This window comes from Pyxicephalus adspersus, chromosome 1 (genome assembly GCF_032062135.1).
Source record: "Pyxicephalus adspersus chromosome 1, UCB_Pads_2.0, whole genome shotgun sequence".
Lineage (NCBI taxonomy): Eukaryota > Metazoa > Chordata > Amphibia > Anura > Pyxicephalidae > Pyxicephalus > Pyxicephalus adspersus.
Window position 1 is genome coordinate 29,439,814 of NC_092858.1, and position 26,833 is coordinate 29,466,646.

Genomic DNA, 26,833 nt, shown 5'->3' on the forward strand with positions numbered 1-26,833 from the left:
ACATTCCATACTATGCCAATGGATCCCTTTTCATTTGGCTAGTTTAACAAAATTTATGGCATAAATTTTACGGTCTTAAAACTCTGGCTTAAATGATCTTCAGATATGATGAGACTGGGTAGATCTGTCTGGAGCAAAGTAGCAAATGTCTTGTTATGACCTTACTCTTTGTTGGTTCTTAACTTATACAAACATTTGAAGAATAATATTATAATACAGTATTTATATAGCACCAACAAATTACGCAGTGCTTTACAAAGTCCATAGTCATGTAACTGGCTGTCCCTCAAATTGGCTCACAATCTAATCTATCTATTATAGTCAAAGACTTTAACACAGTCTAAGGTGAATTTTCGGGAGAAGCCAATTAACCTAACTGTATGTTTTTGGGATGTGAGAGGAAACCAGCGCAAACACGGGGAGAACCTGCAAACTCCATGCAGATAGTGTCCTGGCCAAGATTCAAACCTGTGACCTAGTGCTGCAAAGGCCACCATGCTGTCTTCCCTGATTACATAGTTCATTACCTTACTACATAGAAAAGCACCAACAACCTGACTAGGCCCAACTTACCTACCACCAAATAAATATGAAACTGATGCTTATATGTTATGGCCTTCTATTTTGTGCCAGCCTAATTGCTGACCAGCGATTATCCTGGCATTGCTTGAAGTTCAACCTATTCCTGATCCCTCTGTACTAATGGACTGTTTGGTCCTTTTTCGACCACTGGCTTAACTGGGTTGTTTCTAAGTTGCTGTTCTGATCCTGACCTCTGATCACTAACCAATGCTGATCGTGGCTCTTGTTTCCAACTTTGCTCTTTCACTTGACTTCCATTCATGTGTTTTCAGCTATATTTCTGTTTTCTGTTCTATTTACCAGTTGCCTACATACCTCAGGTCTCCATGCTTCCATAGCACTCTCCAATGGGGTGACCCTAGTAACACAACATGAAGGTTTTTCTGTAGCAAAGCTCCATCCTCACAATTGGCTCTTCTGAAGGCCAGACACTTCCTAGTCTGGTGTATTAGGGGGGCATTGTTTAATAAAGAAAAACTCTGCTTTTATGTTATTGGGATCCCAACCTAACATTTGTTCTTAACTTGGGCCTAAAAAATGGATTAATATCTGCTTATTGGCACAAGGAGAACTATTATACTTGCATGGATTCAACAGCATCCACCCATTTTCTCCCCATTGTGATCTCCTGCCTGAAGGTAATATAGGAAAGTTTACAGATTAGAGGCCAACAGAGCGGATGATAATGTAGTTACACTTTTTTTCCCAAACATGGCACATCTTTATTTTTCGCGAATTGAGTGAACAAGCGGAGATTCCTGATAGATTTAAATACTTTACATGGTATATAATGCACAAGCAGTTAAAATAGGATTGAGAGTTTTTTTACTGTTTTACATATGGTTTTATACTTGTTTACTGTACGGTATTTACTGTTCTTTGTATGTTGCGTTATGTATTTTCCTTGATATATGTTGTTGTGTACGCTGTGTTTACCGTTTCAAATATAGGCCTTAATTTATTAAAGCTCTTTAGGCTGCAGAGGATACTTTTTCAACAGTGAAGCTGGGTGATCCAGCAAACCTGGAATGGATTTCCTAAACATCATTTGTCATTTGTTACAAAATGTTGTCATTTCTGGACCAGATCTATTCCAGGTTTGCTGGATCACTCAGTTTCACTGATGAAAGTGTATCCTCTGCAGCCTTGGGGAGATTTAATAAATCAGGGCCTTTGTCTTTACTTGCTAATCCCCAATAAAAAAGTCACAAAACAGAAAGACAAACCTTTCTACTTACAAATCAATCTGAGAAAAGACAAGGTAAGGCAAGCATAGATTTCTTTATATTACGGGAAAATATGAATGTGCAGAAAATATTGCCTTGTGATATACATTATACAGTTTACCTTGGAGAGAAAGCTGGAGTTACATTTTAAGGGATTTAGGTATCCTTCAACCAGCATTTTTAAACATTATACCGTTATTAAAGTAGTCTGGCACTGGAATAAAAAGAGTTAATAAACTTTCCTGTGCAGCAGCAGACCTCATATTAGTCACAAGCTTTGGGCGAAGTTGTAAAAGAATGATGAATAACATAACATACTATTAAGCAGTATAAAATGTCTAAAAATAACAGCAGTTATTTGAGAATCCTTGATCCACCATAGCTATAAAAATGTAATTTTCATTCTGTACACTCAAGCTCATTGACCTACATGATTGTGCGGAATGCAGTTAGGTAAAACCTCACAGCCTAATGAATGTATTATCAGAACAGAGACTTTCGAGTTTTATACTTAAAAGGAAACCCAGTTTATATCAGGACTTTAGGTCCCATAAAGAAGTCAGATTTCTGTCGCTGGAGACAATTTTTCATGAGAATGAACGAATGAGTGCTATACACACAGAACTCTTCTGTTCTGTAGACATGGGAGGGAGAAGGACAAGCGACACCCCAATGTGCTTTTCTCTATAGGAATACACAGCAATCATTCCTGATCAGTTGCGCATCAATCCACCTGGGCAGACTGATGAGCAGTGTTGGGAGACTGCTGTACACATGCTAGAGTTTTGCCCTAGACAATAATCATCTGACATGTGTATGTAGCTATACAACAATGCAATATTTTATCAAATTGTTTGTAAAATAAATTATGTGAGTCTATGAATGTTAAACAGAAACTATAGTGGTTAGATGGATATTATTATTTTATTTAGCGTCATAATACAAAAATATTATGACACTACAAATAAGCAATTCATAAGCATTTATTACAGAGTATACTAATTACCCAGATGTCACAGAGCATTATTGAACTTTAGCTATTTTGCTCTGTAAACATCAAGTCTTTTTCTGCAAAGCAGTCAAGATTACTTGTGTATACTTTAACTACTGGTGGTAAATTGTATATATTAAATGTTACTAAAATTAATAAATACAACTTAAAGTTTTAAAACATTTCATGTTTAAATTCTGAAGATGATAAATAAAATGAAATGGATACACTAAGTTTAAAACACCTAGCAGAGTACTTAACAGGGTAACTGTATTTTTTGTCTGCCTATTACATCTGCTGTGGGGTTAATAGTTGTCCTCAACAGTGAGCAGCTTTCCTATAGGAATAAATGGAGAATCTACTGCTAGGATACTTTTCATGGTGAGGCCGTGCAGCTCCCAAAAGGCCCATGATGAAGATCTCCATCTCTGTAAACACCCATAAGGCTAGACAATACAGGTAGTCCCCAAGTTAAGGGCATCCAACATACAGATGACTCTTAGATACGAAGGGGGCTTCCCTACTCGCTCCTGTGCAGGACGAAGGCTTGATGGGGGGAGGGGAGCAGTTTGCAACATCTAGTAACTCTTTAATGACCAAGAAAAACTCTGCAGTTGTTTATTTTTGCATATCAAAGCAAAGTTTGCTCCAGAAGTTAATGAATGTCTAGGCTCCATAAAGTTTTTTTTTTGGCTTTGTTTTTTTTTGCTTTGTTTGTGATTAACGCACAGTGAGGATTTTATACAGTAACTGACACCACACTGCCTAATAATATCTTGAGACAAACATCTGTCCACATTTGTATCCTACATACAAATTCAACTTAAGAACAAACCTAAAGACCCTATCTTGTATGTAACCCGGTGACTGCCTATATTCAAAATGTATGGTTACCTTTTACAAAATATATAATAATAATAGAACAAAACACCATATAATATCACATTGGAAAGTTTCTGCCTTTAACACAAAGGCCCTGGTTTATTAAAGGCTGGAGAGAATACACTTTCACCAGTGAAGCTGGATGATCCAACAAACCTGGGATGGATCTGGTCCAGGATTCAAAGCATTTGCTAGCAAATAGCGAATGACATTGAAGAAATCCATTCCCAGTTTGCTTGATCACCCAGCTTCACTGATGAAAGTGTATTCTCTCCAGCCTTGGAGAGCTTTAGTAAATCAGGCCCAAAGAATTGTGATTTCAGGCACTCCCTTGGAGATGATCACACTGCCTGTGAGAGTAATGTGATTGAATAAGAAGGATCACATCCAGGAATTATCAGCGAATGCCAAGTACAGCTGAATGATAGGGGAAACAAATTTACAATGAGGCACTTGAGGCAATATAGATATAATTAATGTTCTGTCATAATGATCAGTAAGGGAAGCAGCAGGATAAAAGGCAAATATATGTGTTAGAAAAAAAATGCAGACTGTGTTTGGGGTGCAGGTCTGCTCATGTCCCCGGATCTCTTCTGATAATGGGCGTGATTTATTAAAGCTCTCCAAGGCTGGAGAGAATACACTTTCATTGTTGACGCTGGGTAATCCAGCAAACCTGGAATGGATTTTTTGAAAGTCATTTGCTATTTGCCAGAAAATGTTTTGAATTCTTGACCAGATCTATTTCATGTTTGCTGCACCCAGCGTCACCAATGAAAATGTATCTTCTCCAGCTTTGGGGAGCTTTCATAAATCAGGATCTATAATGGAATTGTTAGTTTACAAAAAGCTATACATAGAACATTGCAACCAACTGTTGGCTCACCTAAGCATATTTTTCTATTTGCATATACAATATATATCGATTAACCAAAACATCAAAACCACTGACAGGTGTAGTAAATATTATTGATCGTCTCATTACAACGACATCTGTCAGAGTGTAGGATAAATTAGACAGCAAGTGAAACAGTCATTTATTTCATAAGAAGCTTGGTGTCTTTGACAAAGGCCATATTATGATGGTTAGATGGATCAGAATATCTCCAATATGGCAGTCTTGTAGGGTTGTAATGATATCCAGTGGTCCACAGCTACGAAAAGTGGTCCAAAAAAAGACAACTGGTTGACCAGCACGCAAGGCTCATTGATGGTGGGGGAGATCGGGAGGTTAAGCCTGTCTGGTTTGATCCCATAAAAGAGGAATTGTAACATAAATAATGAAAAACCTAATGCTGACCAAAAGATTAAGATCTCAGAACACATTACAACTTCATACATTTGCTGAGTAGGCACAGACCAGTCAGAGTGTCCATGCTGACCCCAGTCCATCATTAATGGAAGCTGCAATGGCCACCTAAGTGTCAGAGCTGGACTATGAAACAATAGAAGGTGACCTGGACTAATTAATCAGCTTTTCTTTTAAATCATAAGGCTTGCCCATAGGTGGCTTCAAGTTCCTTTTGCACATTTTTCTTTGCCCCTCTACTATAATTACCATATCCACATCTCACAGTATATTAGTGTGGTGGTCATATGAAGAATTCCTCTTACATTGCTCGCCATTGGAAAGAAAATCACCAAATCAGCCAAAAAGTTCATTGTCAGTTAAACTGAACTGCAAATCACACATTTTTCATGACCCCAAATCATTACTTTTTCTTTTTAGGATTGGCCATGTGCCTTGATTTTTGTAAAGTCCTCCACTTTGTAAAATGCAATGGCTGAATGTTTCCAATATTTATCTGATATAACACAGATGGATTTTACACTTCAGGCATACAACAAGATTATAGGCTGCTATCATAAACCAGATGAAAGAAGATGTGTCATTGAAAAAGAGCACTTAGGCCCTAGATATGAGATCCTAGCTAGAACAGGACATTGACCTAAATTACATTCTATACAAGATATTTCCTGAGTGATACTTGTAGAATAATGGAAGCAAAACCCTCCGCTTAGTAGGAGAACAGAACCATCATTCACAGAAATATGGAATGCTTTTTAAATGTATTTTATTAATTTACCATCAGGACTAAACAATTTTCATTTTTATTTCCAGGTAAATATATTACAAAATATAAGAAATGTTTTAATGGGATATTCCTGTTCTGGGGCACAAGCAGTTAACCCTTTGATTGCTGACTGAAATATTCCAAACTCAAAAATTTAAAAATGTAGCTGTGGATGCAGAATGCCAATAACCAGCCTCTTAGGGGTCTATTTTTAAAGCAGTGAATCCTACATTCAGCAAAATATCTTTGACGGGGAATCAATTATTGTAATTGAAATTACCTGAACCTAGAAGATTCTCCACCAGAGAATGTTTGGTGAATGTTTGACTAACTGCTTCATAAATAGACCCCTGTAATAACTTTCAGGTCGATGGGTTGGAGTTTGGGTGATGAGATAGAGCTGAAAAAAAACTCCTTTTCTTCTGCAGAGCCCTTGATTAGTCCACAATTGGGTTCCATTTGGTCCCACGCCCTCCTAGATTCAGATGGGGCCATCTTTGTTTGTCTTCTTCCTGCTTCTGCTTACGTCACCCAGTCTTGCAGCTGCACAGGCGCAGGATCAGGTGACATTTCCTCCTAAAAATGTAAGTAAGTGACATGCGTGACATGCCCATGCGTGAGATCAGCCTTGTTTTACAATGCGGAAAAACCTGGCAAGAGCAGAATGACAGATATGACGTATGTATCACAGCAGGCTCTGGGTTTACCATCCTTAGTGGTAATAACAAAAGTGGAGGGGTCCTCCCCTTCTAAAAAAAAAGAAAACTTTTATACATTTTTCATTATATAAAAGCGTTCTTCACCTTTTTATATAATGTTGTAAATATCATGATAGGTCAGTTTTAAATATTACGGGCAGGGAGGGATTTTTTTTAGAACAAACAGGAATAAACAATTAAAAAAGGAAAGTAAATATAGTCACCAACATAGTATGATTCGAACTCCAAAATTATAGAAAGTAACATTGAAACGAGTCAAAAAGTCCAACAAATGGTCCAGTTCCATAATAATGATACAAAACTGGCAAGCTGAAAAAAGGAAATCAGGAGAAAGGTATTCTATAAATTACTATTATATTGATATAGTATTCCATAAGTAACGGGATCTAAAGGCATTTAAAGTCTGGAGTGACTCAATAAAACATCCAAAACTGGGAAGTGTTTAAAGATGAAAAAATGTATAACACTATAGGTGACACTAAGAGCCTGGTTACAGGCATTTCTGTATGCACCATAAAATTTCAACTCTTTAAACTAAACTAATACATATTAACATATGTTTTATAATATGTAAAAGTTTTTTTTTTAGAATTAGGTTTATGTATTTACCAAGTTAGTCTTGGTTAGTTTTGGCTAATTGTTTCTGTTTACAGAATCCAAAAGCTCAAGGTAAAAATATTTACACAGATTGTATGCACCTAATATACAGCTCAATATTGCTGCTCCGTTATAGGATGCAATAGGTGAATAAAAAATAAAAAAAAAAACATAAAAACTTAAAAATGAAAGAATGAGATGAAACAATTTCTGCTTTGCACTCTCTTTAGACTCTTTGCTCCATGAATCCTCTGCCATTGGTAAACTCCAATTAAATGTTATTTTTTAAAAACCTTTATATAGTAAATAAATAAAATGTCAAATAAAAATGACAAAGCCTCCAACTATTATCAGTTCCTTTTGATAAGGCATTACAAATCGAAGGAGTAACTCTGATTTTCTTAAGGGGAATGGGCATTTTGCTTAAAGTAGGCAACGTAACAGGTTCACTTGATAGCAGGCACAGCTAGGAATTTGTTAATCTAACTCACCACTGCAGATTTCTGAAAGCTTGTTGTATCTTCCTAAAGACGATGTACTCTTCCCTGCTGTCCCACATGACTACTTTTAGGCCAGATGATTACCAACTAGCGGAAAGAAGCGGCAATGTCATGAATTGCACTGTATACCTGATTTTCAGGAGCTCTGGCTGTGTATTGTAGAGGTTGGAAACATGAAGAATAGAAAATAAACCATCATGGGGTCTGCGATACAGTGCACATAAACCTCATTTAGGAAAAGTGCGGGTATGCGTTAAAATATACAACTTCAAAACTTTTAGTGTTATTTGCTAACTCCCACATTTAGTCATCTATGATTAATTATATTCATCAGAAGCAAATTGTCTCCTCCTTGCACCATGGTCTGTTGTTTTATAACCACCACTGTATTTGATGTTGGGTTTCTATAGGAGCAATATGGCAGTTAAAAAAAATTATACACATTGCAAACATGAATTTCAAAAAAGTTTTGTATCTACAATTTGTGCTGTGCTGGGATACAGAAGTACATGATAAGCAGTCAGCACATGTAATAAAATGTTTCAAGATTTTCAAGGCTGACCTGGTAACCCTAAGCAATGGAAGATTTCTGAGAAGTAACTACCTGACGTGCATTGATATGTAAGAACTGTATTTGATGTATTCGTACAGAACAACCCTCCCAAAGGTCAACTGCACAAACTGTAGACAACACTGTGAAGGAAAAGACAACCATTGGTGTTACTACGTATGAATGCAGAAAACATAAATTCGGCACCATGCATTCCGTGTGTAACTGCTTATGTTCATTTATTAGCGGTGTCCTTAATTTTTGGAATTCATCCAAGGCTCAGCTGAACAATATGAATTTTTACATTATTTTATCCACTTTTCTATTACAAAACTCCAGCTATAAAGGACAAGGCAACATAAATCTCCAAATATTGGCCAAATCTGCTTTGCTTCAATGTTATTATGATTATAATATTAATCCAGATATTTCCTTTGCAGTAGTTTTTTTTTTTGCTTCCTTGATCTGACGCCCAGCATCATTCAACCCACTTCTTCTGAGGGTATACTGGACCTGACTCTGCATGTGACTGGACAACCACCGACTTGAACTAGGCAACTTTTTTCCCCTCTTGACACAAACACAGCAGCAGCACTGACAAATGCATTTTTTGTTTGTTTAGTGACACTGCTTAGGGATGTTTTTTTTTTATCCAGTTACACTACAGGGGCATTTTTTCTTTTCTTTGTGTGTCATAAAGTAGGAGCATTTTTTCTTTTTGAACACAACACTAAAGTTTAAGAATTTTTATCCTATAGTGACATAATTGAACTTTTAACTTTCAATGACATAAATGATTTAGGGACATTTTGTTTCCACACTGATATTGGGGCATTTTTTGTTTGCCACTGTTACAGTATATACACCGTTATATTTTTCCATTATACTATACATTGTACTTTTCAATTTTTGGATTTTCAATATAATTGTAATATACAAAACTTCTCTAGAGCTGCCCCAACTCTCTGGAATGGTCTTCCTCATCCTATTTGGCTTGCTCCTACTTTCTGCTCATTTAAAAGAGCGCTCAAAACCCATTTTTTCAAACTTGCCTACCCATCTTCTTTTGACTATTGAAACCGTCACTACTTCCCACCACTACATATCTCCCCTCCTATTGTGTGTAAATTCCCCCACCTACTAGGTTGTAAGCTCTTCGGGGCAGGGTCCTTTCCTCCTGTATCACTGTCTGTATTCGTCTGTCACTTGCAACCCTAATTTAATGTACAGCGCTGCGCAATATGTTGGCGCTATATAAATCCTTTTTTTTTATAAAGTACAATAATAATAATAACAATAATAATATTTAGCTGTGGAGTGCCACATGCGTTGGCACTATTTAAGTGCATGCTGCAATCTTTTCATAAGTTTACCCTGATGCTGTAACCCTGACCCATTCACAAATGTTCCTTTTCTCCCATCTCTATTCCCATACTTACTCAGATTTGTATATGTCCTTTAGGAACGTCAGAAGGCAAGAGTAATAGTGCCTAGTCTGGACCAAAGAATGCCAGACTGAAATGCCTGATGGATAGTGTTACAGGTACAATCCATTTAGGATTTACAAAAAGAAAACTAGTTGATTATACAGTGGTACCTCGGTATAAGTCCAACTTGGTATAAATCCTGTTAAGACACAAAAAATTTTGCTTGGTATATAACCTTTGCTTGGTATACAACCTTTGTGCTAGAACTTGTATGGGTCAAAATGAGTCACAGCGCGCTACCCTTATTTACCTCTCCCGAGACAAAGCCATGACTGCCCACGAGGGTCAGTACGCCAGTTGCCACCATTCAGTGAACAACCCGCGCTATAACTCTCTGTGAAATACATAACATCTCCTCCTCCCTTCTCAGTACCATCTTAGTAGGCACTCAACTCTTTTCAGCAAGGTAAAGGGAGGTTGAATTTTCATTTATTTCATCTAATTGCTTTTGTATTTATGCATTTTACTATTAAGCAGTGTTTAAATTATTTCATACAGCCCCATCAATGTATAATATGCCAATAACAATAGGATTTTTTTCATCGGAACGGATTATTCATTTTCCTTTTATTTCTTAAATGGTAAAATATGGTAAAATATGTAAAATATTTGTTTGGTATAAGTCCTGTTTGGTATAAATCCAAGGATCTGGAATGGATTAAGGGCTTATACCAAGGTATATGCGTTATTAGGGTTTCACAAACTTGCACAGTGACAAATGCCTAGATCCGTTTCACAATACAGCACCTTATCACAAGGAAATCATCAAACATGCAGCCATGATGTATCCAAAATGCACACTGGGCCCCCAATGCACCTAAAATGTGCAGATAGGCGAAGGGCCTTAAAAGATTAAAAGAAAATGAAACACCTGGAATATACAACAAATACTTGTGGTTGATACTAATTGTAATATGAAATATCTGAACTAAAAATATAAAATATAAAGATGCACAGTGTATGCCAGGTGTTCAATAAATTTATTAGATTAGACATGGGTTTGGGAAAAGCAATTGAAAATAAAAAATCATGATCATACATTATTGGACAATGCTGTTCTTTTACAATTGATCACAGGTAAGAACATGGGCTGATCAACTGAAGCATAACTTTCTATTGCAGTACAAGGCCAGCGGTGCCAGCGCTCTGACCAATACTGAATCAGATTTCTGCACAATGGTAATACAGGCAAATATTTCCTACAAGGGAGATATTGATTAATTACCTGATTCTGCAATCATGTATATCCAACTTAAAGTGGAACTATAGTTCCCCATTTCAAAATATGAATAGGTAGGATTTATATTGCAGAGATAACAGGTGATGTCCCTTCAGCAATAAAACATACCCGGTACTTACTTCACTGTTTGCAATCCTGTTTTTGAAATATCCTGAGCTACGCAGAATGGCTTGTTCTTTCTACAACCTGCTTGGTTGCAATTTTGTTTAATTTTGAAGGTTTAGTTCTGCTTTGCCAGTAGGTAAGTCATAAGTCTCTTCTGCCAGTACACTGCAGTGCATGTGCAGTACTACGTATAGTAAATGAAGCCGGGTGCCAACATAATGTAACACCAGCACACATGTACAGGGGTTACATTATCCGTGTCTGCCAAATGGGTGAAGCAAGAAAACATTGGATCCGAAAGAAGAGGAGAGACATAGAAGCACAGTGAGTGAGGAATCTGACAACGCTGGAGGACTGCACACCTAAGGGGGTAAGTGTGCCATACTTAGGCATACTAGTGAGGTTCTTATTAGACCTTTATGGCAAATTCTGGCTGCCCACAAAATAGTTTAAAATCTGCTCTTAAAAATCACAGAATCAGGAAAAGATCAGCAAATTCTACATCTACCCTTCAGAGAAAGGTTATCTAAAACTAAACTCATACTATGACCACTGATCTCACACTTCTGATGATGACACCCACTTCTTCATGACTACACAATTGTTGGCAATATATAAAACACACTATACACAGGACACCAGTGCAGAAACAACCATGTTGAGCCTGTACAGACACTGTAACACATACACTATATCACTTTTCACTGCAGCTGCCTCCAGCCTAAAGATCCACAAACAATTCTGTATTGTGCATGAAAAGTAATTGCAGACAATATAAACAAAACTAACCTTTGGCTTATTGCGCACAGCGTCCTATGAATTTTATAGAAAAAAAACTTTTAGTAAAGTTTATTCCAGCCTGAGCCTGTGTCTCCAAGTTCTCCTCCGCCTACAGCCCGGGAGTGGAAGATATTTTAAGACTGGCCAAATATCATTCACATGCTTGGCTGTATTGTACATTCCAGCCCACTGACAAGACATACACAGCTCATTTTATTTTCTCTTTTTAATGCTGGCTCCTTATTATAGTATCTGAAATTAGAAATAAAGAGGCAGCCAGATAGATATCCTGGGCTATATAAAGTTATGAAAAATGTATGATGAAAATCAACAACTGGAATACAATCTAAGATATCTGTTTTCTGATCAGTTTTTTAAAAGTTAAACTCAATCTTCAAAATATATTCATTGGTAATGTTTATAAGATTTACATAGCTCTGCCCCACTGATCTGTCTCTACTACATTTATACTTTCACTGACAAGTCCCTCTCCCACCTTGTGACTGGACAGAAGGAGAAGAGACACCCTGATAAGCTTTTCTCTCAATCATTCTACCTTCTTCTCCTACATGTATACTTCTAGCAAACCTAATTGGCTTCTTGTTCTCCTTCTGCCTCCCCCACTGAGCTCTGCTGTACAAATAAATACAAAGTTAGAGTAGCCACCGCAGAACACTGCCATCATTTCTCAGGGGGTAGCTGAGCTTTGTCTCAGTGATAAAGGAAGTGACACATTAGATTGGCGCTATATAAATCCTGTTTAATAATAATAATAATAATAATTGTAAGCTCTTCTGGGCAGGGTCCTCTCCTTCTCCTGTGTCACTGTCTGTACCTGTCTGTCATTGGCAACCCCTATTTAATGTACAGCGCTGTGTAATATGTTGGCAGTATATTAATTCTGTTTATTATTATTATTATTATTATTAATAATAAAAATAATAATAATATTTATAATAAAATAGACTAATGGCAGGATCATCATGTATTTTGTGAGCTTGGAAGGGAGAATAAACAAAACATTTGAAAGATGTACAACAAATGCATTTAGCACCTGAAAGTGGCAAACTGTACCACAGATAACAACAGTTGCACGGTTGCATGGCAAAGTTTTTATAAAGCAACCACATGGCCAACTGCATCCACAGCAACATGCAGCTATGTGCACAAATCAGTTCACAACTGCTACTAGAATGAATGGGACTGCGGCTGAGTCTACGTCAGAATGCTGCAGCTTACCATGGGTCTGAAATGGCTCTTACAGAAATTTAAAACTTTTTCTGATGACTGTGCATAGACCAATAGACTCCAACGATAAAACTTTTTTTTGTTAGATTAGCACTTGCATTATATACATCTCATAATCATACAGATGATTAAAGGCTCACTAATATAAATGATTTGGATACATAACGTGAGCCATGTGTTATATCATATGGCTCTAGTACAGTCAGCCAGAAGAGGACGTCTGGTCTATATTAAACATCTTAGTCATCTATATTCCTTGCAACCAGAAATGTGTCCGTCCGTCATCAGATTTCAATTGTGGCTGCCCACACGTTCATACTATACATATTTGTGTTCATAGCTGGGTCTAACAAGAGGAGCGTGGCTGTGCGACTTGTTGTGTGTGGGTAGGAATGAATACGAGTTTGAAAACTAAAGCAAAATGTTGGGAGAAAGGGAAAGCAAACAGAAAACTGATCACATTTTGATAAAACAATAAAGGAAAACTATTCTATATTTTCAGTGACTGTTTATTTGGAGATATAGGACAGATTTTTTTTTACTGTTGCTTAAAATGTTTGGTTTTCCTTGTTTTAATACAAAAAATATTAAGATATAAAAACTTTATTATTAAAGTCACAGTAAACAAACAGAAGATAAAAAAACAAATATTCATTGTAAAGCTTTACACTACGGATAACAGCATGCAGTCCTCTCAGCAATGTCAGATCTTAATTGTCAGTATTTCTATCAACATAGCCAGGCCTACCCTGATGTGTTTCATCACTGCACTTATTCCAGAAATGTTCTTTTTGTACAGGATTGATTAAAGGAAACACAGCTGTATATTATTGTTTTCAGCTTTTTTGAAAATGAATTATATGTGAGAGTATATTTGAGTTGCACAATGAAAAAATATTTATCTCAATAATTAAGAGAATTAATTAAAAGAAAGTACACTCTTAATTTTTAAGGTTTTGTGCTTTAAGATTAAATCAATTTGTATCAACAATAAAAACCATCTGGTCAACACATGACATATTAAACTACATTGCAAAATGCCAAAGCAGTGTGTGAAAAATTCGGTACACCCTTACCACTTCCATAGGACTTAAGAGGGTAGCGGGCTAATCAAGCTGATCAAATGTACTTGAATAATTGATCACCAGTAAGTGTGACCACTTCTAATATAAACAGAGGTTTTAGCAGTTTGCTGGTCTGGAGCATTCAGATGTTTGATATGACAAGGAGCCATATCCAAAATAAGTGGATATTTAGTTTATCCACTTATGCAACAATATTACTTTGTTACCTAATTTTTTATTTAACTAATATTCTATTTAGTTTATACATACCATGCTGTATGTTAAATTCTGCTATATGTAATTGTAATGTTTAAACCTCCAATAACATATTTTGTTACTTTGCTCAGCATTTCAGAGCAATATTTCATATGCACATTTAAAGGTTATCTATAAAGTCACAATCTAGTAGGAAGTAATCAGGATTCTTGTGAAACAGCTGCTTTAGGAAAATGTATTACCAATGATATATTATTAACAACAAGGCAGGTTAGCATGGTGGCTCAGGGGTTAGCACTCTAGCCTTTGCAGCACTAGGTCCCAGGTTCAAATCTTGGCCAGGATGCTATCTGCATGGAGTTTGCAGATTCTCTCGGTATCTGCGGGGGTTTCCCCTGGGTACTCCGGTTTCCTCCCACATCCCAAAAACATGCAATGAGGTTAATCGGCTTCTAAAGTTAATTTTGGCTTCTCCCCAAAATTGACATTAGACTACATTAATGACATGGTATGACTAATGACTATGGTAGGGACATTAGATTGTGAGCTCCTTTGAGGGACAGTTAGTGACACGACTGTGGACTTTGTATATATATATATATATATATATATATACACACATACCGGTATATATATATATAGCCCAATCTATTAAAGCCCATTGGATAACTTAATAAATTGTGGTGAGACTATGATGAGTAACTAAGGACAACAATCAGAGTTCATTTATGTCAATAGCCAACATAGTTGAGTATAAAGTCCAGTAAATGTTTCCTGGTTTCATAAAAGTACCAACAAAAACTAGTCATCTATAGTGAAATAAAATATACCTGGAAATTCCTGAATTTCCAATCAGCAACACATAGTGTATGAACTCCTAGGATAGGTTGCCCAAAGTGGGTTATTTTACTCCAAGGTGCACCATGTCTTTGGATGGGTAAAACATTTATTTGCATCTATAGTTGAATTAATTTTTCCCACAATCGTTTATTGATGATAGAAGAGTGGGACCACCGCGTAAAGTCTTCTCCAGCAAATATTCTCGATGGGGTTAAGGTTTGGACTCTGTGGTTGCCAATCTATGTGTGAAAATTATGTCTTATTCTCCTTAACCCACAATTTGCTCTTGATGAACCCTGGCATTGTCATCTTGCAATATGCCCATGCTGTCAGGAAATAGAAAATCCATTAATTCAGTATATTCAGGCAGTCAGCTGCTTTTTGGGCACATAACCAAGCTGAACTTAGACCCGACAAACTCAGTCTTTCCCAGAACATTACACTGAATCCATAGGCTTGGGGTTCTTTTTTTTGCCTGACAGTGTATAAAATCACAAAGAAATACCTTAAACCGTTTTTAAGGATCTAAACCCTTTAAAAACTTTGATGGAGGGTCAACTTTTATTGCGGGATAGACTGCCTTGACTGCCAGCAATGTTTCTAAATGTACATTATTATAATTACACAGTATTTATATAGCCCCATCATATTACACAGTGCTGTACAAAGTCCATAGTCATGTCACTAACTGTCCCTCAATGGAGCTCACAATCTAATGTCCCTACCCTACTCATATGTCCTTAATATAGTCCAAGGTCAATTTTTCTAGGGAGAAGCCAACTAACCTCACTGCATGTTTTTGGGATGTGGGAGGAAACTGGAGTAAACGGAGGAAACCCACACAGACACAGGGGTAATGTCCTGGCTGGGAATCGAACCTGGGAACTAGCGCTGCAAAGGCCAGAGTGCTAACACATGAGCCACGGTGCTGCACTGATTCACATATTTGCTATACTTTGTCACAAGGACAAATGACCTTCTGTTGAATCACAGGCTGGCCAATTAAAGTGGAACTAAACCTGGCCAACACACCAGTCCGCGTTCCAGCGCTGCCATCTTCCTTCTCCTATTCCTCCTCCGGATGATCTTCGGCAATCTTGATTGGCTGTGCCTTGGTGATATAACTGCCATGTAGGAGTGCGGGAGTTTATTCATCCCGCAAGGAAAGCCAAGAATACATTATACATTATTATATATGAATCACAATATACAAAATATGGAGAAGTAAGCAAGTGAAGTTTTGTAGGTAACCTCAAAAATAACATCTAAGCAAATGGTATACTAATGATTTAAAATGTGTATTTGCTGAACACATGAAAAAAAAGCCTTTGTTGTTAGATTTTTTTGGTATGGCTTAGCACTGATGTTTTGAAGTTTCTAAACTAGTTTCTACTAACCTTTAGAAAATGTGATTTGTTGCACTGCACAAGTTAATAATAATGCTCCTAACAATATAAAATGCTAACATAATAATAAAAACACAAGATGCAGCTAAAATGTGTTTTATTCCCCGCCAGGGGGAAAATAAGTCTTTTCCACCAATTAAGGTTATAACCGGAGAGCTGCGAGCACCACAGGAATTTCTGCTCACGCACATTACAAACCAGGATGCTCTATTATGCCAGTCCCATGCAGACTTTTCCAGCATGTTCAGACTGTTAGGGCTTCACCAATTAATCACATATTATATTTAAAATGAAAAAAAAAACACCTACAAAAATGCAGAGGAAGAAGCTTTAATACGCCCAGATTAAAGTTATACGGAAAGAAAACAGAATCAGTTGGGAATAAATGTGTTCATTCTTGTATGCTGCATAATACGGCATGGCCTTGTTTACAAGGTCAAAGACAATCAAAAGCTTGTCACTTCTCTATTGCCAGGAGTGACAGCACATGTATGACAAGAGCTCGCAGGGTGGTAATGTAGCATTTGCAATGTTTTCTCCAAAGATTTGGACTCAACAGTCTCAACAGTGTGATAGTAATTTCTTTATAGAAACCCTATCACTGCATTTTGTTCTCCTTACTAAACCCCCTACCCAGCCTTGGTGTTCAGTCTTTATTGTGGCCTGCACCACTGCCTGTGTGGATGGCGCCCAGGGGTGTAGTTGTAAAAAAAAGTAGAGGGGGGGGGGCACAGTACTACCCTCCTGCCTGTGTCCTTCAAAGCTATATAAACTTCTCCCAGGGTGACGTCATGATACCAGAACCTGACCATGGGGGAGTGGCCCGGTTGTGTTCAGAAAGACAACCCCCCCATCGCCCTGAGCTTGCAATTCCATACGGGGAACATGGTCAGCAGCTCTGGCCAGTGTGCCAGGACTGCTGTAATTCCTCATGGCATAGATTCAACAAGGTCCAATAAATGTTCTTCCGGGATTTTAGCCCATTTTGACATGATAGCTTAACACAGTTGCTGCAGTTTTTCTGGCTGCACATCTATGAGTATTTTCCATTCCACCACATCCCAAAGGTGCTCTATTGGATTGATATTTGGTGGCTGTAGAGGCCATTTGTTTAGCATTCCTTTTCCTGTGTTATCAAAAGATGGGTACATTGTGGTCATAAAGGGCTGGACATGGTATTCAACAATACTAAGATAGGCTGTGGAATTTACCAATGCTCAGTTAGTACTAAGGGTGCAATATGTGCCAAGAAAATATCCATCACACCAATATACCACCATCAGCCCAAACCATTACTACAAGGGAGAATGGATCCATGCTTTCATGCTGTGGACTCCAAAATGTAACCCTACCATGTAAATGTTGTAGCAGAAAATAAGAATCAAAAGACAAGGCAACATTTCCCAGTCTACTTTTGGTGAGCCCATGCAAATTGTAACCTTGCATGCAATTGTAACCCATGGAAAGGTGCCTGTTCTTAGTAGATAAGAGTGGTACTCAGTTTGGTCTCATTTTGCTGTAGCCCATCTGTTTCAAGATGTGTTGTGCATTCAGTGATGGTATTCTGCATACCTCAATTGTAACAAGTGACTACTTGAGTTACTGTTGCCTTTTTATCAGTCTAAACCAGTCTGGCCTTTCTCCTCTGACCTTTGGCTTACTGTCCAATGGGAATTTACAGGCAGCATATGATCTGTCTACTTGTTGGGCCTTTGCAAATCAGAATGGTCTGAGATATATATAGAGAGCTAAAAGAAACACTAGTTTTTAAAAATACACCTTTTGATCTTTAGATAATTTGCTTAAAGCTCAGCATATAAGTGATGTGTGTATGTAAATGTGTAGCAATATTTCAAACTGCAGTGAGTTAAACCAATCCATACCTGACCCTTGCAACTTCTGGTTTTGATTTTTTATGGAAAAAAGTTTTGCCTCCAGTGAATTATGCTTCTATTGATTTACATATGAAGTGAGCACATGCTGCATTAATATTTGCTGTACAGTACAATAATTACATTTCTTCACAAAGTCACAGCAAATATAATTCATCAAAAGGAACATGCCAGCAATTACACCTGCCATCATTTGTCACCAACATTTTAATCAGCAGCTCAAGCATGATTTCATTATTTTTTTATTAATGAAACAAAGTCACGGAAGAAGGAACAATTGCCTTTATTTCAGATTTTATCTTGCTGTCAGAGAGGTCCATACTGTGTTTCATACACCTGCTGTTACACTCTATTTTGAAGGAATCAAAGACTAACATTTCAATCCTCAGCATGCAGACAGTGTAACAATAATGCAGTTAATTCATCACTGCCTCTGACATGTTAAATACGACAGGGTAAAAAGAATTATCAAATTCAAACTTAGAAGAAAAAGTAATTTATATATATATAAAAAAAATCCCAACTGGTCTTTAAGAAAAAAAATTGTAGTCAGAATTGTATGTTCCAACTTCAGCAACCTCAAACCTCCCTGCAAATAGGTGGCAGTATTATTTTTGAACTGTTGCTCATTTAATTTTTTTACAAGAAATCTTATTGAATTCCTGCACAGGCATGTTTGCCTTGCACTCTTGAGTGACTCTGTTGCCAAGGAAGAGGGGTATAGTGGCAGCTAATCAACATATTTACTACAAAGTAAAGTTTTCCCTTCTTGGCCTTGCATTTTTGATGCCACTGTAACGGGTACTTCTTTTTTTTTTTTACAAATGAATTTTTATTGAATTTTTCAACAGAGATAACAAAAATTACAGGTACAGTAACCAAAAACATTAAACAACACTGAGAGTACAGAAAACGGAAAGAAAAGGCGAAACATTCAAAGTAAGCACAGAACGAGGTTATAAAACAAACAATAGTAGATTCACAATACAATATGGTTGATTATAACAGTTCATGTTTCAATACAACATTAAAAAAAGGCAGAACTTTATCAAGATGTCAGTATACTACAAACATGACCCAATCCAGTTGTAAGTAGGTCTTCCTATAGGTGTGTAATCCTGGGGTATATGACCACTGAAGATAGTTAAATTGGATTTGTTGGCCTGTTGTGTGGACCAATGATTGAAACAGTAAGAAAAAAAAAGGAATCAAGAAGAAAAAAGAGGGAAAAAGAAAAAAAAGGAAGAAGAAAAAAGGGTGGGAGAGGGACTGGTAATGGGCACTTCTTCTTTCCATACAGATACCTTATTCTGTCAGGTCACATGCATAATTTAATTTGACATGTAAAACAATAAATAACTGCATGGTAGGGATCTTCAAAGGAGGAAACAAAGCAATTCACAGAAGGTCAATTTAAACTGGAAACATCATTTAGTCAATACAGACTCTAAGAACAAATAGAAAAAAATAACAATGTGTTCCAAATCACAGGAGTGATCCTGAGTAGTGCAGAAAGACAGGACAACAGAAGCCACTAATATGGAACTAAATGTGCAACAGTATAAATAAAGTGGTCCTTTCACCAGGAAATTATGTAAGCTTCCCTTTCTGACTTGGTTCTGAAAGATATTTTACTTTTGCTCTTGGGTGCATAAGGCATCCAAAAAAAAAAACGTGGCAGTACTGCTGCCAACTGCTATCGGTCAAATAAATGATTACAAACGGACCTATTTGGTCCAAGGGTAACCATTTTTTGCAAAAAACCTTAGTCTGATCATAGTCTAGTTCAGCATACACAAGGTTGAGTTTCTGTGTTACTCAGTAACACTGGCTGTGCTCCCCAAAAAAGGGAGCCCCGAGTGTATCACTTAGGGGGATCATTAGGCCAGAACAAGCTCTGAATTGTGACACCAGTTCTGGTGACAACTATTGTCTCCCCTACTCCCTATTTTAAAGATATTGTCCTCCCACTTTCTGTTGTGACTCCAGGACAGTTAGTTAAGATAATTTCTCTAAATATGATGAATGAAATGTATCTGATTGCCTCCCAGTTATACTTTTTCCCTCTTCTATCCTAGTGAATTTAGGAACATACACAAGCTGTACTAAGATGGATTTATTAATTTATGTGTAAGCACAGAATTCCATTATTTATTTTAAATTTGCCTGGAGCTCACTAGCAGGAGGGATACGTAGTTACTGCCAGGTGGATGCTTCAATCAGCAGTTCATTGTACCTCCCCTCAAAGAATTAATGAGGGCGGTTGGGGTAGTTGATGACTGCACATCAAAACTACTCTAACTGATCCAATCTGGCCCAATAACCTAAGGCTAGAACATGTGTGTGAACTTTGCCTTAACAATTCCCTGAAAAGATTTCTTCTACAAACCAAATACCCTGAAAATAAGACAGTGTCTTAAATTATCGTTTGCTCCAAAAAATGCACTAGGGCTTTTTTTCAGAGGATGTCTTATTTTTTAATGAACAGTCAACATTTATTCTTGAACAAAAAATCATTTCAAATCATCAAAAACATTTCTTCAAATATAGTCATGTCATCACATCATCATAACTCTCCAAACCCTGAAATCTATCAGGAACGTCTTGTGATATTTAGGAACAAAAATCAACATTTCTTCAAATACAGTCATGTCATCATCTTCTGGAACATCATCATAACTCTCCAAACAATGAATCCCATCTTGAATTTCTTGTGACTCCATTTCCTTTAGAACCATTGGCTCAAATTTCTTATGTCTAGCAATAGTGCTTTCCTTAAATGGGCATCTCTTGTCCATAATACCATAGGGCTTATTTTCGGGGAAACATAAACATATGCATAAACATTCCAAATACACAAACCCTCAAAAATAAATACTTTATGTTGAACACAATGGGCTTGATTTAATAAAGCTGCCCAAAGCTGGAGAAGATAGATTACCATTGGGAGAACCTGGATGATCCAGCAAACCTCGAATGGATTTCCTAAAAGTCATTTGCTATTATTTAGCAAATGTTTTCAATCCTGTACCGGATTCATTCCAGGTTTGATGGATCAGCCAAGTTCTCCCATGAAGGTCTCCAGTCTTGGAGAGCAATAAATCAAGCCCAATGTGCTCAACAAAGTCTATATATTCTACATGTGTCCAACAGAGTCTCAGTAAACTATTCAGTACGAATGTAAACATTGTTTGGAATTACCAGACTTTACTAAGCACATTGTACATGGGCATTTAGCTTTATATTATTTTTTATGTTATGATTTTTTGACATTTCTCATGTACATTTCTTTGTAAAAGATAGTTGTATAATATCTAATAATAGTTCTATAAAAAGTCATATAGAGGTACTGGTAGGTAGCACAATAGTTTCACACACCATATTTTTATCATGTTATTGCATAAAATGTATTATAGCACTTGGCATCATTTTTAGGCGGTGTTAAGGGAGGACGAGAAAATAAGGGCAACAACGCATTGATTATTCGAACTATTACATTAAAAATCTCCTATTCGATTAATATCTATCTATTGTATATATAATTCCCAACACTGAACCTATTTAACAGTATAAAATACCCTATTTAACACTGAATGTATTGTTCACGGTTATCTCTAAATAGAACTATATTATTATTACCTTGTATTTATATAATGCCAATATGTTAGGCAGTGACCAAAGTCATGTCTCTAACAAAGGGGCTCACAATCTAATGCCCTTACTGGAGTCATACATCATTACCACTCCAAGGCCAATCTTTGGGTAGGAGGGTGGCAAGTAACCTGTGTATTTTTGGGATAGTGGAGATAAACCCATACAAATACAGGGAGAACATACAAACACCAATGCAGATCGAGTCCTGGCTAAGATTCGAACACAAAGGCAAAAGTGCTAGCCTATGTTCTAGAGAAATGGAAAGTGTTTGTAGTAGTTCTATAGCACAGAGACAACATGGAGTAAGCGTTGTTGTTGGAGTGCGCAACATGAATGATATAAATTCAGCAGTCATTAACAATCCTTTCTGGGGATGATGATGGCTGTTGGTGGAACTTGATGGGGGTTGACTCTGAAAGGCCTCTGGGGACAAAACTAACAGGATGATTCCAGTTGTAGGTTGGAACCAAGCAACCACAAAAGAGATAACATCTCTGTGAGCAGGAATGACATACCATACCAGTTGCTGGATCTACTTCAAGGACTTCTCCAAATACCCTGCCAGGGGTGTAAACATCGCTGAACCGGAACCAGCTGGTCAGGACTGACCCTCAATACAACAGTGCCACCTACTGGAGAATATCAGCGGGTACCTAGGAGCAATCTGTGTTTCTGGAAGTGGGAGGACGCTTGAGTAAGGGGTGGATGCATGGGTGTGGATAAAGGATGGCCAGGGGTCCTGGAGATATAAAAAGGCACAACTGCCCCAAATCTTTCTCTCTCTCTTCAATCTTCGAAGAACCCAGCCAGGGTACAAGATATCATTAGTGATCATTATTTAGCTTGTTTGAATAGTTGTTGATTACCTATTAATTTTCTGTTAATAAATATCTTGTTATTTAAGATCTGTGTGATTATTAAGCTAATAGAGATTTAGTAAAGATGCAACTTTCCCAAAAAGGCATAAGGGAAACAGGGAAAATTTCCCTTCAGTTGTTATAGTGTATTACTGTAATAAAGAAAAAAATTGTAGCCACTACTTATGTGGACTGGTATTAGGTTTTTAGGTGTAGATACACTTTAGGCACAAACCCATTCTCACAACCAGACATTTTTACCTTTATGTCATTTTTTTTTTTTTTTTTGGAACCTTGAAAGCTAGACAGTATTAGCTTATGCTCAGAGCCGTGCATCCTACATACTAATCATACGTATCCATCCCTCCGTATCTGTCTGCCTATTCTAAGGTTAATTGATATTGCTACAAGAGATATAGCAAACAAGGTAATTTCTTTCAGGTATGCTGTTCAATTCAACGGGTCACCAGATTATAGATGCAAGCCAAGCAACTAATCAATACTTTATTTAAGTGGAGAATTGTGTATTCGTCTTTCACACAGGTTATTCTTATAAACTCACCGACTGTAGCAATGTGTAAAAGAAACGTCATTCCCAATACAGAGAACAAATGTTGAGAAGCTTAAACTAGTAACCCCAGGCAAAGAACTGAAGACACAGCTGGAATACATAAAAGTTAAGTAATTTACCTGGGAAATATATTGTAATTGTGTCTAAGGAGTCACACAATTTTTATTGGAGAGTAAGATGGTCATTTTGCTACTGGCTAGATTGTAAGCTCCTCAGGGCAGGATCCTCTCCTCCTCCTGTGTCACTGTCTGTATTTGTCTGTCATTTGCAACCCCTACTTTTTGTACAGCGCTATATAAATCTTTAATAAAAATAATACTAGCTGGGCTTGTATGCCATTGCTAAACTGAGGTTGGGAGTAGGTAAGTCCTGTAACACATTATCTACTCCCTGATGACAACTTCCATAGTCCCTGTACAGCAGGGCTAAAATGTGGGAAGAAGGAGCAGTACAAAATGCCAATTAATTCATGTGCTGACAAGAAGCATGCTGGTAGGAAGAGAAAGCAAAGTGATAGAGAGATAAGCTCACTACAGTGCTACATCTTCTATCACTGTCCACTTCTAGGTTAGGGTGGTTCTCAGACAGCTTGGGCACAGATGAAGTGGGCTAAATGGTGCTGGAAACTGATCGAGGGCACATAGTGGTAAAAAGAAGTAACGTGTGGAAAACTCAACTGCATGTGAACCTTGCAGCAAACGCTGGCTTTATGGTATCTTTACATAAACTATTATTATGTTATTATTATTATTATGTTATTATCTTGTTATAGTTTTTGCTGATTTATCATTTGGTCCTTGTGACTAGATTTTCCTCCAGAGGTTGTTAGTGATTCCCTGAGCAATGAATGATCTGTAAAGGTGACATTCTTCCCACTGGCCAGCAATGTACAAAGCATTCTTGCTACTGACCACCACATTAATGTACTGTGAGCTGTGTATATAGTAATTATAGTGGGGGTTCCCTAGACCTGACAGTTAATTAAAAGGTCCCCCCCATGTTTGAAAATTTGAGAAAGGATGGCTAATGTTTTCCATTTTTCAGGCCAGCACCAGTGCCCACCCCCAGTATCTTTGAAATGCTCAAAAACATCAAATTTTAGGAATGAAGACCCAGAGCTAAGAGCTTGATCTAACCAACCCATGCACCAATCTCTGGAAACCTCTGCTTTGTCCATGAATCAAAGTTTGGTTCCCTTCTCAGAATATGCTCAGTACTTGGGAGAATAGAGGAGTGAGAATGTGACACAATCTCCTTAAAAAGCTATGGCACTTGGAGTTTGTAAACTCCCTAATTTTGAAACTTGAGAAATAGGTCCAGTCTAGTATGGAGGTCTGGTATAGATCTGGATCAAACACATATTTGTTTAAAGGCTGAACAAATACACAAATAAATACATACAGGTAGTCCCCGGGTTACATACGAGATAGGGACTGTAGGTTTGTCCTTAAGTTGAATTTGTATGTAAGTCAGAACATGAACATTATTTTAATAAATTAGGACAGATGTTTGTCTCAACATATTATTAGCCAGCATGGTGTCAGTTACTGTAATAAAATCCTCACTGTGAGTTAATCACAAACAAAGCAAAAAAAAAAAAAAAATCTTAATGATGCCTAGACAAATTATTAACTTCTGGAGCAAGGTGTGCTTTGATATGCAAAAAGAAACAACTGCAGAGTTTGTCTTGGTCATTAAAGAGTTACAAAATGCTACAGATCAGTTCTGCTCTAAAGATCATCCACAACCTCAGCTGTGTTTAGAAAAAGACTTCTTTTGTAAGTCATGCAAACTGCCCCCCTCCCCCCATCAAGCCTCCGTTCTGCACATGAGGGAGCAGGGAAGCCCCATTTGTATCTAGGAGTAGTCCATATGTCAGATGTCCTTAACCAAGGGACTACCTGTATATGGGAGATAGTTATCTGACAAGGATGAGTTGTATTGTCTATCTAGCCCTGAGATTTACATACCCATACTACACAGCACAGCTGACCAAGTACTTTTTTTCCTTCAGTGCAGTAACATTTCCAGGTCTAAAAACAGTACACTGTTGAGCCCTCCCCCATCAACCCCTATGTGCTTATTGTGCTGCTTTACCCTACCCTAATATTATTATTAAACAGTATTTATATAGCGCCAACACATTACGCAGTGCTGTACATTAAATTGGGGTTGCAAATGACAGACAGATACAGTCAGTAACACAAGAGGAGTAGAGGACCCTGCCCAGAAGAGCTTGCAATCTAAGAGGTGGGGGAAGTAGCACACAGTAGAAGGGGGATAATATGAGATCTGCTGTACAAGGACTGAAGGGGGCTTATACCCTCAAATTCAACTACTTAAACTGCTTGCATTTGAAGAATTGTAATAATTAATACAATGCCAGTTTAATTTCTGTCTTTATATCTACAATGAGTTCAGAATTAAAATTAGTTTATCAGTCATCATTTTTCTTAAAGGCTTCTTTCTCTTTTAATTTGCAAGTTCTAGTTAGACATTAATAATGATTTTTTTCAAGGTTGTAGATAAAGAGACGCAATGTAGGAAATTTATTTTTTTGGGGCGTAGAAGATTAAAGCCAATTCACTTTGCTATGCTTGCTTCAGACTTTTGTTCACAAAGTGCCCTGAGGTAAGAGATACGTAAAGTATGCGGGTTCATCTACAAAAAGCACAATTGTATCGTTTTGCAATGCTAATATAATTTATAAATCTAGTCCGAGCCATGAAAGCGTTGAAGTATCTACTGTAATAATCATAAACTGGGGTAAGAAATCTGTAGAAGACAGCTGCTGGAATATTCTTAAACAGAAATAGTGTTCAAAAGGATAGTGCTAGAATCAACAGGAAACTCAGTTATTATTAGAGGCTTGAAAGTTATTTGTATTACTATGATATGTACATTATTGTCAAGCAATTTATGTTGAATAGTTTTATTTGGCACTGTAAATGTAGGGAAATTGCCCATATATAAATACACCAATACCTGCCATGTAGGACATCTTTGATGGAATTCTTTTTCATGCCTTTAAGGTGAGGTCATATTTTAGCAAATCTTCTTCCTACATCACAGTATATGGAAATGTAGTATAGGAAGTATAAAGTATAGGATTTTCCTGAGCCTTCCCATTACATATGCAGGTATAAGCAAGTCCATTAGGGCATTAAAACAATCATATTAACTCCAGGGGAGAGTGATTGTCAGCTGTCTATATAACTTCAGACAGAACTGTGAGGAACAAACACATTTGAACAGTTTTTCATGCTACTGCACATTTAATTTACTTTTAGCAGGGTTGGAGTGTAAATTTTTGCAGGACTTTTGTTACTTTTAATAAAAGGGTGTTTGTAT

General features: G+C 37.2%; 1 protein-coding gene across 2 annotated transcripts in view; it reads right to left on the reverse strand.

Moving 5' to 3' along the window:
• Positions 1–26,833, reverse strand: part of SGCG (sarcoglycan gamma) — a gene marked incomplete in the record, with an annotated part of 119,838 nt that overhangs the window by 72,973 nt on the left and 20,032 nt on the right. The window contains 1 exon segment of one of the 2 annotated variants that reach the window (XM_072404957.1): positions 10,969–11,129. 2 annotated transcript variants of the gene reach the window in all.